At 38.6% G+C, this 15,341-nt stretch overlaps 1 protein-coding gene across 4 annotated transcripts in view; it reads left to right on the top strand.

Moving 5' to 3' along the window:
• Positions 1-15,341, top strand: part of SIPA1L1 (signal induced proliferation associated 1 like 1) — a 199,067-nt gene that overhangs the window by 80,119 nt on the left and 103,607 nt on the right. For 3 of the 4 annotated variants that reach the window (XM_009102016.4, XM_018907573.3, XM_018907574.3), the window contains exon 4: positions 1,368-1,444. The exons of the other annotated variant lie outside the window; for it this stretch is intronic. The gene's annotated coding sequence lies outside the window, so the exon portion shown is untranslated. The remainder of the gene's footprint in view (positions 1-1,367; positions 1,445-15,341) is intronic. 4 annotated transcript variants of the gene reach the window in all.

The raw sequence follows: 15,341 nt of genomic DNA, 5'->3' as shown, positions 1-15,341 counted from the left end.
TTGCTTAGGGTCTTTCACCCAGGAATAGTGGGAGAGGATGAGTGCATGAAGTGTGAGCTGCAGGGCACAGCACATGCACTTGTATTGCCTTGTTAAAGACAAAAGGTGTCTCTTAGATGTTTTTCTTAATTCAGACAATCAAATATTTAATGACAGCTGGTGTTGCAGTACTGGTTCTGATGCATTTGGAAAAACTGTCCTACAGTTAACTGTTGAAGCTGTTGTGTTGGAATTTGTTTGAGATGTTTTACTATCTAAAATTTATCCTTTTCTAAGTGACACTGCCTCAAGAATGGAAGTAGCACATTTTGCATTGGTTGCCTACAGCCATGTCCCCTGCTGAGCCAAAGGCAGACTAGCTTATTGAGTCTTTAATTTTCTGAGGTTTGTAGTTTGTGTTGCAAGTCAAGTCTGCACAGGCTGATGGTTTGCCTTAACTACCATTTGGGAAATGTTAGTCTCAATATCTTGACTCATCAGCTTTGGGATTTCCAGTGCAGGAAAAACCCAGTATTTTATTTAGCTTGCTCTGCAGTTTAGATTAATAGCTCTAGCAGTCCCATCACCTGGAAGTTAGAGAGGGGCTGTTGTACTGTGAAGGAGCTGTTCCAATTCAAGCTTTTGTTGTCAAAGATTGTTAGCTTGGACAGATTTTACACACTCATTTTAGGTTTACTATTCCAGCAGCTAAGTTTGGTGAAGGACCTTTGTTTTGTCCCAGTCCTGGTTTATAAGACTGGCGAGACATGGCAGGGTTCGATGAGGCCCCTGAGCTCTCCCCGTGCCGGAGGCGCGTTCCCGCTGCAGTCGCAGCCTCCTGCGCTGGGCTCTGGCGCAGGACCGGGGGTGCAGGGACGATCTGTGCAGTACCCACAGTACCGCCTGTGCTGGCAGCCAGCGCCCAGCCAGCGAGGAAGCAGCTGGGATTAGATACCAGGGGTGAAGAGCAGAAAGGAGGGAGGAGATGCAGGGCTGGGACACAGAGGGCAAGCTCTCTGTGAAAGGAACAGACTGTGAAAGCCAGAGAGTCTTTTAGAGAAAAAGGGGTTATGCAGGGAGCAGGAGAAGGAGCGGTGAGAGGAGCTGATTTATAAGCAACAATGAATAACAAAAGGAGGCTCTGAGGAGAGGAAAAATGCAAATAATTACTTGTTTGGGTTAAAAACGTTCTGAATGGCCTGGACCATCCCACTATTACTAGAGAAGTACTGCAGTTTGTTACTGCTGGGATTTTGTGGCAGGTGTTCTTAATGAAAGGTTATTTTTTTCAGGAATGTCATTCTCCAACTCGTTGACTATTTAGGTCTTGAATTAGTTAAATCTGAACAAGAGTATTTTACCTGTATATTTTGTTTCTGTTTTACTAGCTGCTGCTTCTTTGAAGAGAGATTACCTGTGTCCTCCTTCAAATGCCTGTGGTATTTTCAAGAGGAACCATTTTTCTGTAAGTGGAGATCTTGTCTATGAACATAAAATTAAAAACATGAATTAGTGGAATGCATTAATAGCAATGTGGGTATGAAGAGAAGTCTGAAATGTTTAAAAACTGGATGCTTTTTGTACATAGTATGATTTTCATGATTCATAATTGAGAATAATGATTGATGCTCAGGGGAAGCTACTTTCTTTTTCATTTGGTCATTTGAAAGGAATAGTATACTTCTGCTATAAGCTCAGACAGTGATGATAAAAGCAGTACTTGTCTCTGTCAACATTTGTGAAAAATAAGTCCCTGGAGATTTCTGAATGTTTTATTTAATGATGAGAATAGTAAATCTGTCCTGTGTAGTGTCTGGATGAGCTGTCTTGTATCAAAACATTATTAATTGATTTTTATACTTTACAGCTGTGTTTTGGGAATAAGTACTGGAAGGAAAGCCAAAAGCTCTACTCTGGATTTTAAGAACCATACTGGAAAAGAGTTAAGGGATTGATTTAGTTGTCTAGCTTAGAAATTAGGAGGAGGAGGAAAAAGGAGGGACTTCAGCTGCCTATTTACTTTGTTTGCCAGCAGTCTCAAAGTAGTTACATCATCACAGGGGGATGGTTATCCATTTCTGTGCAAATATATTGGTTTATGAAGATAGGCATCCAGTGAGGCCTTTATTTTTACTTAAATCTGTTATTAACATTAAATTGTGGAAGTAGGGATTTAGTGGGATTGCTGAACTATAGATTTGTTTCTTTCAATAAGAATACTGTCAAGGCCACTTGTCAGCTTTTCTAGAAATATGGAGTTTTACATTCTGGAGACATTTTATACATTAATAAATTCCTTACACATTGTGTTTTGTCTTTATTCTGAGACTCATAGTGTAATGTCAGATGGTACAGTATGGATAAAGGACTATGTATGTTTCTAACAAGGCTTGCTTCAGCTTGAGTAGGAGATATTCTGAGAGTGTTTTCCCCAGTTTAGAAATGCATTTTCCACCTTCACAAATAGCTATTCAACAGGAATTTGTGTGGTAAGTTAACCCTTATATGTATTTTGCCCTCACAAGGGGACATTCCTTTGAAGGTTCTAAAGCAGTTTAATTTCAGTTTAGTTGAACTATGAGTTTTCTATATGCTTGTGTTTGCTTTTTCTCCTCCTACTTGGAAGGCATATAGGCATTCTTAAAATCTTTAGGATATAGTAAAGTTTGATCTTCTGGTTTGGAAGCTGAGTGTGCCTGTAATGTGAGGAGATGACTGTAGGCCAGAAATAGAGAAGATGGGAATGGAGATGGGAGGGTTCAGTCTCCCTGTTCCTGGCAATGGCCAGCTGCCAACTGGGCTGAAGCTGTAACGTTAAACTGCAGCTCTGGGCTCAGAGTGGGCCCCCAGCACACGTTCTGTGGCCTCAGAGATGCCAGTGCCCCTTTTGTCCTTCACACAGATTGGATAAATCATTGGGGAGGGCTTTAGACACCTTGAGAGCAGACACATGCACATGTAATGCTGTTTTGCAGGGCAGAAACATACGGAAGTGTACAGGTCAGCTGTTTATTCTGCTGCTGTAAAATAATGCTCAGAAATCCTGTGGTGCAACACATTTTAGGGGGCCATTCAGATAAAGTATTGAATTCCCTGGACTTGAGGGAGTCCAGGGAGAAGTGAGTGCTGTGTCTAGTACCATCATTATTTCCTTCTGCATGCATGTGTTGTGATGTACATAACCTATCTTCTAATTGCTGTATGCTCAGGGGGAGTCCTCCTGCTAGAACCCGTCTGTGGTCTCTTGAAAATAATAGGGTTTATGTGAAACAGGAGCAGTTCCTTTGTGAGGGGATGGGCCTGCTGAGGACATGCAGCATGCACTGGAGAAGGGTTTTTCCCTTTTGACCTTTTCAGGTTATAGCTTTCTTCTTTCTGAAAGCCAGAAAAGCCTCACTGAGGCAAGAAGGGCTCAATTTGGAAGGAGGGAGTTGGGTTAGACACAAGCCAGGGCTGCTTCAGCTGGCATTACAGGGATTGGGGTGGGGGAGAAAAATGGGGTGCAGAAAGCTGTTGGCCTGTTAAATGGAGAGGGGTTATGGGGCTGGGGGTCACAAGTCAGTACCAGCCCTACGTGTCCTGTGCTGTGACAGGGAAGACAGGTCTGAATGTGAAGGTGTTGGGAGCTGAAGTGGCAATGGATTGATTCTTTCTTGGATTGAACCACCTGTACTTGTGTATTGCTTTTGTTTTTACCTTTCAGAAATGACTTCTAGCCAGTTGTGGCTTTGTACATGTGCTAATCTTTGGAAAGAATTATGTGAATGAGCTTTTCTTTTAATGAATAGTGGTTGTTCTTTCTACTAAGTTTTATATGGAAAAAGTGAAGAAAAGTTTGTTTTGTACTAAAAACAGGGCCTCATCTGCTAATAGGATTTCCATCTACTATAATGTAACTATAAAAAAAGAAACTGAAGAGTTTATGGAGCACCTATAGTTAAAAACTGCAACCAGGTGGTCTCTCTAAAAATCAGAATCATTTGCAGACTAGTCAAAACAGGAAAAAAACGGATTATCTGTACTAACAATCCTTTGAGAGGGAACTGTCCTGTGGTTATGAAAGCAGGTGTGAGAAATTTGTACTCATATCTGTGGTATAATAGAAAGGCCAGTTCTATATAATTCAAATTTTAAAATTCTCATCAGGCTTTTACTGGAATATAGAATGAATGACAAATACAGATTGCATAAACCTTCAATGGTGAAACCTACAAAGAATAGTGCCCAACAAAAATCCATTGACCTTTTGTCCCATCTGAAGAAAACAACCCACCTGTGCCACAAGGAACGAAGAAGTTGAAGCCTTAATTATTGCCTTAATTGCTCATATCTTTGTAGAGACTTCACAGTATTTCAAGTGATCTGGTTTTCAGATGTACAGCAATAGGGAATAATTTATGTGAAGGATTTTGAACTAGGAGATGATTTTATTAAAGAATTTTTTAAAGTGCATTCAGCAAAAACGGAGAGCATTTTTCTTCTACCTCCTTTATGTAAACATCTGTACTTAGAAAAGCTAGTTTGTTTTCCCAGTTATAATGCTTACCATCAGTTTCATCTAATCATCCAGTTACAGTTTATTTTATTTAAAAAGTTGTAGGAATTTGCAGGTATTTTTGTAACAAATAATGTATAAATATCCATCTGAAACAACACCAATTAAAAAATGCTACTTTAAGGTTTATTTTGCTAAGTTTTTTTTCCCAATCAGCCTCCCATAAAGGTTTGAAACTTTTCAGTTTTGGGGTGGATCTGCTTTGCCTGTCATTAGACTTTCAGTACTTACAGCTGTGTTCAACACTTGCAGACATGGAATATGGGAGGTTTATATCAAGCACTCAAAGCAGGGGTCAGTAAGAACATTTGCACCTGGTGTGCCTCCTTGACCCTTAGCAGCAGCATTTTATAATGTTGCAGGAAATGAAATCAACTTCATCATTGTATTATGGTAATCAGATTTGCAGTGATTCTAAGTAGGTATAACCAAATATTTCTGTTCTGTGGATATTTTCATATATTATCACTGTAAATTAATTTTTGCTCTTTTTTATGAAGGACTGTTGGCTGTCAGTGTCTTTCAGGTGCCTGTCAAGATATCACCATAGCTCTTTTCATGTGTACACATTAAAAATTACCATATCCATAGGGAAAATATTTTAATTGGAGAACTTCTTTTAAATATTTTATGAGTAAAAATGTAGCTATAAAAGGCTTAGTCCTTTAAAATTGCAAATGCAGTAAGATGTAGGTTAAAAGAGAGATGTGGTCTTAATTCACCTGAGCAATATTTGTATTTAACTGTGTTATAAAACATATGTAAAATTTACCCTTTGAGACTGGTGCAAATTTGAGACACAGTAAGAATTTTCAGATGCAAATTCACACAACTTTGTTAGCATAAGAGTATGTTTTAACTGAGAATGCATTTGACCTGTGCAAGAGGAGAACCTCTGAAAGCCTTAAAAACAAACAACAGAAGGGACAGGACACAATCCCATTAACATACAGTCATCTGTCTACTAAATGGAAGATATATAAACGAGGGTGATGTTGCTTTTTATTAGTTTGTTATTGCTGTATGGATTTTTGTTTTCATTTTATTTTTAAGGCTCTTAAGCATTGTCTGAAAAAACATGCCGCATAATTCTTGTTTTACTCCCTTTTGCAGGTGTTTATTTTCTGTGATTACATCTATAGTACTTCCTTGTGTCCTAGGTAACTTAAGAACTTTGGTAGACATTGTCAGTTTGAAAACTCTTTATGGGGGGAGAATGTAGTCTGCTGTCGGGTGCTTGGGTTTAAAGGGGAGTCTGCAATGGCTGCAGGGCTTTTTTAATTTCTTATAGCTGCACTGTACTCTTGAAATCTGGAATCACAGCTTTTACTTTTTCACAGCAGTTCCCTTTTTATGAATTTCAGTAAAATTTTCTGGTTAGGATGCATTAAGTTTGTTTACTTTGTTTTAAAGCTCACTTGGAATTATTTTCTTAATTTCAGAAAGGTGGCATTATTAGGCCTGTTTTTCTAATATTATCCAATAATTCAGTATTTTAATGCAGATGTATTTAGATTAATACAGAAATCTGTAGGCAACCAGTTGGTTTGAAGCAAGTATCTTCTTCAGCTTGCATAGGTGCAGAGCTGTATGTCCATGCTGTGAAGTATCAAGTCCTAAATATAGTGTAGGAAATACTTTAGAATGTCTAGTGGTTTTTTTCCTACAACTTAGAAAATGAGATCAGTCCTGAAGTAAAAATGTTCCTGGTAAATAAAAAGTTAAATTGAGAAGTGTCTTAACCTTACATCAGAGTATTCATGTGTGGGGGTGGCAGTGGTTTAACTAAGTTAGTACAGTGTGATTTCACATATTCAATTGCTATCATTTGTATGTATTGAACTCACTTTCCCCTAAGGTGCTTTGAGGTAATATTTCTTTGTTTTTTCAATGTCAATTTTTCCATATTTAAGAGTATCTTTGAATATTTTTCAATTAAAGAAATTAATTAATAGATTAAAGTCAAATGCTATTATCTTTGTTTTGTTCCTTCCCCTGCCCCATTACACATGCACAAAGGAGATGCTTAGCTTCATACAGTGGAATGGATTTTTGTTCTAGTTGGGGTGTTTTAATTTACATGTCCAGTAGGAAGGTTATTCTTCAGTGATCAAGGATTCTGGGAATGGTGCTTTTGAACTGGCACCCTGCTGAGGTACCACCCTCAACAGAGAAGCTGTAGCTCTCATAAGTGTGTCAGGTAACCAGATGATGGGGAGACTGACTTAAATCAGTCACATCTAGGTTTTTATGTCTTCAGAGTACACTTCAGAGTGACAGTCATACAAAAGTTCAGCATTTCACACTTACTAGTTGTGTTAGAAGTAGGTTTTAAAATATTAGGAAAATTTAGGTTTTAAAATATTAGAAGAATAATGGTTAGGAGAATAATAACTTTTATTGGACTGAAAAGGTAAATGGCAGTGGGGGAGGAAGATAACTTTCAGTATTGTATTTTCAGACTCTATTAATATACAGTCTAAAAACCATAGATCTGTAAATAATTTCTGAGATTGTGGTGGAAATTATGGTGTTTTTTTAAAAAAAGGCAGAAAAATGGGATTAAACAGTATGAATGGCTGGAGCCCACCTTCCCATCTGAAATGCAGAAATTTTTATTAACTAAGAAATGTAAGAAGTTGTGGCAGTTTTTCTGTGATGCAGGTTAATGATGTTCATGTTTCCAGAGGGAAGAGGTGATGGGTATGAGAGGAACCTTCCTTTCTCCATCTTGGAAATCTGTAACGTAAGAATATATTTGAGACTTAAGCTTTCCTTTTTAGCAATTTTCTGGAGATTTTTTCATAAAATTCTCCACGTACAAGAAATCAGCACCTCTGTTTTGTTAATTTAGAGCAAGTTAAGATTAATTTAAAATGCTCAAAGTGCTGTATTTGCTGCAGAGGAGGTGCTTTGCTGGCATGGACTGGGAGGAGGCCTTTCATTTTTATTAGCTGCTGTTACCAGATTAATCCTGCTTCATAGTTAGGCTGAGGAACATCCTTCTTGTCTTCACAAAGAATGCCCCAGTAACCAGCTTCCTTGTTCCTTTGGTCTCCAACAGGTGGCTCAGTTTAAGAATGTGTATTAGCTCTTTTCCATCACTGTTTCTACATGGAAAGGGAAATTTTCATTTATGTTGGTTCAACAATAGTATTTCCTGGCAGCATAATGAGCTTGATCCCGCACGTTTTCAGAATGTAGGCTCATCAGAAGTTCTTGTGACTCATGAGCATAGAACTTTTCATCCAGTTAATTTTTTTTCCAATAGAGTATAAAAAAAAACCCTACAGGCATATACTACTGGAAGTTCCCTTTGTACCCACTTAATGTTGAAACATTTCTTTAAAAGGAGGGGCATTACTCACATAAGGAACAGTACTTTCTTTCATAAGTTACTCCTGCCTCATTGGTCAGTATCAGTCTCTCACATCCTCTTCTTGTGCAGATTCATTATTTCAAGCTGTCTTCTCCGTCTGTTACCAGATTTGGGAATGCAGCTTTCCACAGTTCACCTGTGTGTTTTTACCCACACTTAAAACATATAGGCAAAAACCCCCTCAACCCTAACCCTTTTAAGGCTTTTTATTTCCTTTGTCTACATTGTTTTCTTTGTTTCATTTACTGGTGTGTGCAATGATCTCATCAGAAGGTTATAGTGAAAATCGACTCTAACTTTTATGTCAACATGCTGACTTCTTTCACTTCCACAAATTTCGCTGTACAGCTGGAACAGCTGTGCTTCACTAGTTTAACATGAAAAAAGACTCAATTATTATCTTGATAGTGTCTGCTTTTCTGGAGTTAAGTCATGTTTGCATCTGGTGGAGTGTGTGGAAGCTAGTTTTTCTCAGTACAGAGACTGTGGACAATTCATTGTATGAAATCTTCAAGAATAGTTTTTTCAGTAAGTGTTCTATGCCAGATGGCTTTGAGACCTATTTAGCTATCTGTTTTTAATCTTTCTTTGCTGCTTCAGACCTGAAAACTTAATTTCCCCACCTGCTGATAAATGTAGGGTCATAGGAATTGCCATAGTGGGTCAGACCATCTGTTCTTTAATTAGAAGCAGTAGCAGATGCTTGGGATGATGATGCAAAAAAAAAAAAAAAAAAAAAAAATCTATGCTAGGCAGTTATGACAGTAATATACTCTGGGGTGTATCTCTGCAATCCTGTTAGGTTGACTTGTATCAAAGACTCAGAGACTTTGGTATCTATTCTAGCTCTTTGTTATTCAAATATTTTTTGTTACAATGTAATTTTTGTGCTTCCCTTTAATGATGCTAGACTTCTGGTGTGCAGTCCCATATCCCTTAGCAGTGTTTTCCCTGGGTAGAGGTATGAAGAGGCAGCCCTTTTTGTTGATGGTAAACTTGTCAGTTTTCATTTGGCTGAACATAATCTCTTGTTCTTATAGTATTCTGGGGAGGAAATTCTTCTCTGCCTTTGTGAACTGTTTTCTATCTTGGCAGGGCAGGGGAAATCTCAGTCTTCTTGATTTCCCCCTTCATATTGATATTTCCATGCTGCTTATTATTCTTGGGTTGTCTCTCTGTAAGGCTTTTAACTAAATGGCGGTAACTGGATGATTCCAATTTCTCCATATGTTTCATCTGAGAAAACACTGTTAGTTCCTAGGAGAGAGGACTTTCATTCCTTTGAAAATGTGTAATTCCTAGGAAATACCTTCAGAACTTTTGCTTTAAATTGAGTTGTCATGGTGAAGATGGCTTTGCAAGGGAAATATTGGCTAAACCTGAAACATTACTGCAGGCAATTATGTGGCTGGGGTAGACCCCCTTTTTGTGGGCTCAGAGGATGCTTATGCTTCCCTGAGTAATCCTACATCCAAAATGAGAAGCACTACTTTCCTTTTTTCTTACAGCAACTAGAGTAGTTCTTAAAAGATTCTCAAACTGGGGTGGTCAAATGCTGCGGTTTGGTCAGTAGCATGCAGCCTTATTATTTAAACAGCAATTCCCAACCTAGTGGTTGTGGCAGCTACAGCTGCTCATGGAAAACAATAGAAACCTGTGGGGCTCTTTGGGTACCTTATGCTAATTAAGAGCACTTGGTATAGAAACCAACTGTTGTAGATCAAGATTAAAAATACCTCTGCAAAAGGGCTTTTATTGACTTAATTTGTACCAGTTTTGCAGGAGGAGTATTAGTGAAGTGTTGCTTGGATATTGCCAGCCTCCTTAAATACCTTACAGTATTCTGCAGAGATGCTTAGAAAAGTCATGAAACCTCAAGGTGAGTGCAAGTTAATAGTGAAGAAGTGGGTAGGATTTGGGGGTGTGGCTGAGAAGAAAAGTAGGAAATTAAATGGTGGGAAGAGAGACAGCTTCTTGTGAGATACATTAGTGAGGAGAAATGAAGTGTTGAACCCTATCCTAACTAGCAATGGAATGCAGTTGTTTTTCTAACCTGCTTCTGAGCATTAGAGCCAGCCGTCTTTGTTGTGCAGTGTTCAGGTTTCCAAGGAGATGTGAGATATTTTTATGAAACTGAGAAATTGAGAAATCATGGGAAGAGCAATTTTAAATGCATGTCAAACCTGAAGATACAGTGGCAGGAAGAACCAGTGTAATGGGCAATATTTTAAAGATAAATTTGAAGTGCTGTATGACTGAAATTGTCTTTTTTACCAACGGTGATGACTTTAGTGTTTAACTGAGAGCTATTTTAGGATGATAAACAACATTCCTTTCATTTTCAACTGCTTGGAGGGGAGGCCAAGTGCCTTGCAATAGATGCTGTTTATTCCAAAGAATTCTTTACTCGGGATCAGAAACCCTGAAATGTTACTGAGAAGTTGTTTGTTTAAAGAATCTGCCTATCTAATTCTTGAGCTAGCTACTTAGATTGGGAGTTCAATTAATAGGTTTTGCATGTTGAGCAACTTGGCAATGTTCTGTGCCTAGAATGCTGAGAGTGATGTAAGATTGTATGAAATGCTCAAGTTAACTTCATGAGGCGATTAGGGATCTTCAGCTGACAGCAGCATGTGTATTGTGTATGATTGTTTTTCCTGTAAAGATACTCAGATCCAGACTTAGGCTTGGGAGTTCTTGGTGGTTGCAGGGAGTCCCTTGAAGCTGCTGGACGAGTGGGTTAATTTTGCTAATTGTGAAGACATGCTTGTGTTTTGTGAAAGAGCTCATGATTTAGTAATCAAGAGTTGGACTTTTATATTGGTGGTGGCATCACAGTGTTTGTTACAGGATGTTTTAGTGTAGCACTATTAACATTAGATAAATGGATTGCACTGTTAACATTAGATAAATGGATTGCACTGTTAAAATTAGATAAATGGATTGCAGCAGACTTACAAACTAAAGGAGAGACTGATTATAATTTGTGCTTATTGCAAGTTACCTACTTGCTGCTGTATGGCCTGTTTGAACTTAAGATTTTTTTCTGGTCATACATTGCTGTTGGTTTGTTGTGGTTCTGGCTGATTTTCTATTTCTTCTGTTTATTTTTACACTCTTGGGATTTCACTTTTATGCCCATGCTGTCACTAAAGGTGCTGATCTCTGTTGTGGTTACAGTACAGTTTATGCACATTTGGTATGGTTGGCATGTGGAATGGGGCAGGTAGGACATGTACCAGGAATTCATGGGGGATCTTTGAAAATTCAGAAGGATAAGCAGAAATGAAAAATTACCATGTGGATGAGAATCTGAGGTGGAAGCCTTGGATGGGACTGTAGTTCAGACTAGGTAATGTTGGGGGAGGAATAGTTATAATGGATGTAGGTAAAAAACATTGGCTCCACCATCAGGGTAAATAAGGTTGTGAATCAATCAACAATGAACTACATGTCTATTGGAAATCAGTCTTCCTCAGAACTACTTGTTTAGGGAAGCCAGCAACCCACAGCATTGTTGGCCCCTCAGCTGTAATAGTTCTTATTATTTTTTCTGTAGGTCAATGAGTATTTTCTTTACAAACAGGCAATAGTGGGGCTTTTAAAGATATATGGAACACCTGATTTAGTTAAAAAAACTCAACAGAGTATGAATTTTTTAGTTTTGCTAGAAAAAAAACCAAACTAACATATATGGAACACCTGATTTAGTTAAAAAAAACCTCAACAGAGAATGAATTTTTTAGTTTAGCTAGAAAAAAAACCAAAAAACCAACCCTAAAATGTAAAGCACGGTCTTGAACTTTTTGGTAGAAGAGTCCTTCCTTTTTATAAGTTGAAAATATCTTTTCTAAAATGTTTTTAGTTGCCATATCTCTTTATGATGGTTTCCTGCTGATTTTTACTTTTAAGGCATTAGGTTTTGTTTCCCTGATTATTCTAGGAAGGAATAATCTACATTTACTTAATAACATATCAAACCTTAATTTCATCCTGTCACCCATGAAGATATTTGAACATTGATGTAAGCAAGCAAGTGAATTGAAAACTTTGTGTTAATGAAAATATTTGTAATAAATTTGAAAATACTGTTATTGAGAAATCACAGAACACAATGAATTGCAGAAGTTTTGAAGAGTACAAAAGTGTTAAGAATTTTTTTTTAATTGATGCAGAAAACCAGATGTCTTTACAAGCTATCACTAGTCGTGTTTTTCAGTTAAATATGCTGATTTTTTTAAAGTGGCAAGCCTCTGAACTGCTCTGATGATTTGAGTTCTGGCTTTGCTTGAGTAACATATTCTTGAGATCAAGATAATAGAAAAAAGCTAGAGTAACTTCAAAAAGGGACTGAAAATGCAAAAGCTTTGGGTTATAGTAACAAACATCACTGCAGGTTACATTACCTGATGTATAGGAGCAGTTGTTTCTCATGTATGTAATGGCATCAGACTTCAGGTTAGGTTGAGAGGATGTATTAGAAGGAGATTCTGTCCTGTCAGGGTAGTGAGGCACTGGAACAGGTTGCCCAGATGTTGTGGTGTAAAGCTAGGTTCTTCCCCTCAGCTGTGACTACTTCCTCCTTGCCTGTCTCCTGCCCAGTAAGTTCAAAAGAAGCCCTTCAGGCCTGCGGTCATTGGCCTGTCCAGGTGTCATTGTTCCCTGAGACCCTCCCCCTCCCACCTGGCTGGTAGCTCACCTGTCCTCCCCCCCCCGACCTTCCTGTGAGCTTAAAAGGCGTTACGGCCATGCGGTCGAGGTCTGTTCGGAGCAGCCATGAGATTTGGAACTGTAATACCTTGGAATAAACTCTGGATTTAACTCTCCGGCAGAACACACTCTCTTCCTCTTCACTACCGCCTGGACTTTTCTATTAGAGGTAAACTGAGTTCTGCTTTGCATGGGCCTATCTCGAGTGCTTAATAGTAACTGCTTGCGAGCCAAAGGTGTCTCTGAGGAGAAATATCCCCAGTAGCCACTAGTAGCTCAAGAGAAAGCAACACCCAGAGATGTTGTGGGTGTTCCATTCTGGTAAGTGTTCAAGGCTGGGCTGGATGGGGCTTTGAGCAAACTGGTCTTGTGGAAGGTGTCTCTACCCATGACAGTGGTGTTGGGCTAGGCCATCATTAAGGTCCCTTCCAACCCAGACTGTTCAATGACTTTGGCATTATATGTGTGGAAAAAGTGAAAGTGTGAGGGGTAGATTAAATAAGGGTCAACTAATGAGAAGAATATAGGGGTTTTTTTTCTGTTGGCATCTGCGTGCAGAGAGCTTCAGTGAGCACTTCAAGTTATTGAGATGTACTTTCTGAACTTTACTGTAGAGAGAAAAGTGAAGATTTTTTTGCAGTGAAACCTCAATGTTAAAGAGGCATTTTAAAATTAAAGTAAAATTATCATGTGTCAGGAGAGATTCATTAGCTGCTATTCAGTACTGAAAACTGAGCAAAAAAATGCTTGTGGCCAGCTAAATCAATATGAATGTGTTACATTTCTATGTTTTTTTTCCTTGCACGCATAAGGAAACATGTCTAAATTTTGATTTAGGCATGATTGCAGTTGGTTAATGTCCACTTGTATTTAAAACTTTTTTGAAAGAAAATTATGCTTTTCTGAGAATCAGTTTTATTTTAAGGAATGCTAAGCACAATTTTTTACATAGATGAGATGAGTTCTGTCTCTTCAGTTATCTCCCATACAAAACTGACACCAAGTTTTATTAAAGGCATGGCTTGCTGCTGTGAACATTAAACTTGTTAAGCCTTGTACAGACAACCCATCCTACATATAGTTCCTTAATAATTTCATCCTTGAGGATGCTGTGTAGGGAATCTGAAATTGCACACATCTTGCCTAAGGGAAAGTCTTAATTGTGGTGTGTATTTTGTTGTAAAGTCAGAAGATTAGTGTCTTTGGTAGGTTTAGTAATCAAAACAGTAGAGGTCTGGCTACAACATAATGCTGTGGTCCCCTCACAGGGTGTGTGTCAAGCAAATGTTCTGACTTTTTTTTTCTCTGTGAGAGAGATTTCTGCTCTTGCCTGCATGTAAGTGTCATATGGCTGAATGAAATTTGGTACTCTGAATAATCACTGCTACTTGTATTAGTAAGACATCAGCAGGCTTGAAATGGGCCTGTCCCTTCTGAGCTGCTGCCTCCTGTCTTAGTGTGTTTGTGGGCACAGGCTCCCCTGCCCTCTGGTGCCAGAGCTGCAAGCAGGGAATGCAGTAGCATTTCTAAGTGTTCAATCTCTGAAGTTTGGAAGGTGGTTATGCACTCCTACAAAACAGGGTAGAGAGGTGGTATCTCTGTGATGTGTTTAACAGGCACAGTAGCTGTGACACTAATGCTATTTCTTTCTGTTGTGAAAAACTGTGTACCTTTGCACAAGCTTTCATCTTCTGTTTTCATCTGAGAGAAGAGAGAAGGCAGTATGCTTTCCACCTAATGACATTTTATATTTTGCATGGGGACTTCTGTTTCACATTCAGGAGCACTTCAGAGCCATGCTGTGGCTGATGCACTTCTCACCTCCAACGCTGTCATCTTCTCTGAAATGCTGTCTGTGGATATAGATTCATACAACTGTTTGTCAGAAAAGCCTGCTAAGTTAATTGAGTCCAGCTCTTGACCTAATACTCCCAAGTTTGTCAGTAAGCCACATCCCCAAATGCCTCATTTAGACATCTTTTAAATACCTTCATGGATGGTGATTCCATCACTTCCCTGGGCAGCCTGTTCCAATGCTTGTCATTCCTTTTGGGGTCAGTGTTTTTCCTTAATATCCAGTCTAAATAACCAGTACACCTTGAAGCCACTTACTCCAGTCCTGTTGCTTATTTCTGTGGTAAAGAGACCAGCCCTACCTTTGCTACAACCTCCTTTGTAGTAGTTTTAGGTATTCAAGGAAATGCAGTGGTATGAGTCAATGCTATTAAAAATGCCAGTGAAACAACATAGTTAAGTAATAGGACATGGTTAAGTAATGGTCTTGAATTTGGCCCTGGCTGTGGGGTCACAGCATCTACATTTGCTTTTCTCCTTGAGACTTTCTAATACTGTGCAATGAAGAAACCACCTTTATAGCACTCCATGTGTAAGGTTACCTGTGCTGTTTGCATTATTCAGTTTGTAAAACGAGTGGATGCTAATTGAGCATCGACCTGCCAGGAACCAATTACCCATAAGTATCCGAAATAGCAGAAGCATGATATGGTGTTGCATCCCAGGGAGGATGAAATATTTCCCTAGCCAATGCTTCTTCCTTAGCTAACAAGTCATATTCATTTTATCAGTTGCATTTACATGTGAGAGCTCTAAGCAGAAACCTCAGGGCATTGTAGTGCTTAATGTATAATAAATACTATTTGCTTTTTTAATGGCTAGATGAAAATGCGTTTTAAGCTTTTATCAAGAATCTTTGTAAAC

The sequence above is a fragment of the Serinus canaria genome, chromosome 5 (assembly GCF_022539315.1).
Source record: "Serinus canaria isolate serCan28SL12 chromosome 5, serCan2020, whole genome shotgun sequence".
NCBI lineage: Eukaryota > Metazoa > Chordata > Aves > Passeriformes > Fringillidae > Serinus > Serinus canaria.
This window is presented reverse-complemented; position numbering and strand designations above follow the sequence as displayed.